At 38.8% G+C, this 3,801-nt stretch overlaps 1 pseudogene; it reads right to left on the bottom strand.

Moving 5' to 3' along the window:
- Positions 1 to 892: 892 nt before the first annotated feature.
- LOC114061476 lies at positions 893 to 2,079 on the bottom strand (annotated as a pseudogene).
- Between the last annotated feature and the right edge of the window lie 1,722 nt (positions 2,080 to 3,801).

Genomic DNA, 3,801 nt, shown 5'->3' with positions numbered 1-3,801 from the left:
TATTCTGAATTAGTCACTGAGAAACTTAATATACATAGAAGTATTCCTGCTATGCAGGGCTTTTCTTCCAAGATAAAATTATTGCAAACCACCTTCCTTTAAATGGAGTCTAGAAACAAAAGCTAAATAAAGGAGGGGGAAAGGGCTCCCAGCAGCATTCTTATTTACAACCTGGTAAAACGAGTTAAAAAAAGCAAAATATCCATTTTTGCCTATGTTTAAAAGAAGTACAGCAGATGAGCTTGACCACAAAAGTTAATGACACCTAATACAAATAGCTAGAGGTTTTCAATTAAAACAATTCACTAGGTTATACCAACCAAACCCAGCTCTTTTCAGGTGACAAACATGGGTAGGGACTATATTACAACTGCCAAAATCTGATGCTAAAGAGTCCAGCTCATCAGTCAACTGACTGCTGAGTATATTTTTATTTAATTCAGAATAAGAAATATAGAAATAGGTAGTTTTTTTTCTGAAACATCTGGTTATAAGGAAGACAGAATACCTCACTGTCCAGCAGTTAAAGGCCATCCCTAAATTTAGTGGCATCCCCAGCTCCCTTGCCCAGGTGCACATCCTGACTTGTCTTGGCTTCAAGTCTGGAAGAAGTTTCAGCTTCATACATCCCATACTTCCACATGCCCTGATTTGCTCTGGAGACTTATTTTACTGATATGGAAACAATTTATGGGGCACTCCTAGGCTAGGGAAGAAACAGGGACCAGGACTGGAGTGCATCTGTCCTTTGTTGAAAAAAAGAGAATCATAGGAAGTGACCTGCTTGTGGGAAGCACCTACTGAAATACCTGAAGGTGAGCACATGGACACTGAAATTCCAGTCTGATTAACCAACCTAACAAAAGACAGAATACAAAAAACAAACTACTACCTTCTTTTCAGTGGGGCTTGAAGTCTTTGATACTAATGCTGCTTCAACAAGACCCTGTTCAAGTAAGGAGTCATATTTTATGCTTCTTTTTCTGTTTCTCCTCTCCTTGTTTGTTGGCTTCTGTTCATTCTCCTCTGATTGAGACACATCTGCACCGTTGTCTCCACAAATGGAAGATTCAAAAAGAGGCTTTCCGTTCATGTAGGTTTTAGTGATTTTCAGCTTTATCTCTGGGGAGCCGTTCTTGATAGGAGTAGTGTTGGGTGGTGTTCCAACTCCCTTTATTTCCTGGGGTTCGAAGCGCAGCTTCGCATCCTGGGCCCCGGACTCGCCATTGAACACGCGGGAGGTCAGATCTTTCAATTTATCAGCTGGAATGAATGGAAGAGTCTCGTGGCCGTTATATTTTTGCATGACCCCTTCCTGTAGAGTGGCAGAAAGTTGTGCTTTTCCCAAGTAGACGGAACATTCACGATTCACTTCGCAATTCTGTGGCTTCCCATTGGTATTTCCGAGGATCTCTGGTACCTGCTTCATTTTGATGTAGTTAATTTTTTGAGTTAACAGTTGAGAACTTCTTTTGATGCTAAAGTCCATTCAGCCCAGATGTTTCCAGTCTTACACTGCTATATTAAGACAAAAAGAGAGAGAATATTTTTAATAATACAGAAATGGAAAAAGCTATTAAGTATACAGATAGATGTCACCACTAATATAACACTCAATTGTACTTTGTTCAAGTTTTACTAAAACAAGCATTGCTTACAATCTCAACATATCCTATGATTTTGTGATCTTTATAACCAAAATATCTCAATGTGTTAATATGCATCACAAAAAAGTCCAATAGATTGATGAATCATCAATTTTATTAAAAGAAATGCAGAAAGTAAAATCACAGCTTTAATTTTAACAAACTGTTAGCCATCTACAGCACGAGTCCTGCCCGCATTACTTACACAAAGGTACTGCACTGTTTGAAGCAAGTAAGAGTTAGACCAAAGATGGTATCATTAATAACAACATAAACCAGGTGCTTTTATTTCTAAGATGATGTGTCAGCACAAAAACCCCACAGGCCATGTTCCTGTAGCACCTACACCATGGACAGCAGCATCACAAGCTTTATCTTCCTCACTCTACAAACAGACCTTCAATCTTCCATCAAAGTACACCTGCTGAGGAAACACCACAGGCTCAGTCTCCAGATGTATCCCAAAGGGTTCTGCCTATATGAACAAATGAAAAAGCGCATTTTGTGCCAAGAACATCCGGTCCTAGCTAATCCTTTAGGCCAGTGGCCATACTGTGCAAAATTTAAATGGTCAAAGTAACTCTGGAGTTTCAGATTTTCCAGAACAACAATATCATCTAACACCCACTTTTCATACAAAAATCTGCAAACATGCAACAAGCTAAAACTGCACTATTAGCCACCCTAGGCAGGCTCTCCCATGGGTTCTAAAAGCTAAACCTATTTCATTGTGATACCATTGTAGCAAACAAATCTGTTAGAATACCTCCTTTGTGCTCCTAGACCAGGCAGATGATGGTTTCAATTTTTAAAATTCATATGCATAGATTCCCCACATTACCAGGTCCAGTATATACATGACATTGAGAAATACATCATCATAAATATTATGAAATCTCAGCATAACAATCATCACATCCATGCTCAAAGTAACAAAATTCATATATGATTAAGTCCAAGAACTGTCACATCAAATCAAAAATTCATCAAATCTAGTCTCACATGCTTCCAAAAACTGCAGTAAAAACCATGATGAATAACTATTGAATTGCCAGTTGCTATGGAAGAAATCACTTCTGAATCTCACCACCTTGTTTATTAATGCACACAATAATGATGCTTAAAACTGGCATATTCCTCCAACTTGCATATTTGCTACCTCTACATCAGGAGCAGTAATGTACAAATGCTCATAACTGAGCATTACCCTTGCCTGGCAGAGCTTCTTAAAGAGTATCAAGCCTGAATTCAAAGCAACTGGCAAACATGAAACCTTTTCATTTACAAAGAAGACGCAGGAAAATAAATTTTTAAAAAAAATCTAAAAATCATGACTCCATCAGTCCTTAGCAAATGCTCCCATCTCCCTAACATACCTAAGGTATCTAAAAGATAAAAGGGTACCTCTCCACACAAGCTATGTTAGACGCATGTGAGAGATGAAAACCATTCTCCCTCCAGGGACAAACACCAAGCTGAAACGCTGGCATTAAACAAGAAGAGCAAGTATTCCTGAACTCCAAGGGAATCTGCAAGAGAAAAGTTTCTAATCTTTCCTTAGACAAAGTCTTAATTACCAATAAAATCTCTTAAAAAATAAGTGGAAACCAGCCAACTATACTAACCTTTCTGAAGAGGAATCAGAGGTAAAAGAAATCTCAAAACTTCACCAGAACGCAACAAAGAACTCACTAACACAAACGAGAACTCATGTCCTTTCACAATATCTTCTCTGAAAAGCATGGACATGAGACAAACTCTCAACCCAAGTAATAATATGACAATGTTTCAAGCTGTGAATCAGCAGATTTAACTGAAACCGTATTTATTTTAAGAAGCAACTGATGACAAATTCTTTAACTCTCTAGGCCAAAGGCAAACCCGCTAGGGAGCATGTCACACTTACGGTTACGGAGATGAGAGCAAAATTTCTTAAAAAAAAAAAAAAACAAAACACTGAATTGTCACAAAATCTCTACTTCCTTCCCACAGCTTCTTAACAGAGCAAACCAGGGATTTGATTAGGGCATCTAAATTCTAAGTTTCCTTTGATCTGGACCAGCAGCTTTGTGTGGCTGCAGTGCCCTCCAGTGAGTGCTCGATGCAGCCACTGCCTCCCCCGGATTCACAGTGGATTCATTCCAGCTTCTCCCAG

The sequence above is a fragment of the Empidonax traillii genome, unplaced genomic scaffold, assembly GCF_003031625.1.
Source record: "Empidonax traillii isolate 1590-97213 ecotype Southwest subspecies unplaced genomic scaffold, ASM303162v1 scaffold337:size667617, whole genome shotgun sequence".
NCBI lineage: Eukaryota > Metazoa > Chordata > Aves > Passeriformes > Tyrannidae > Empidonax > Empidonax traillii.
This window is presented reverse-complemented; position numbering and strand designations above follow the sequence as displayed.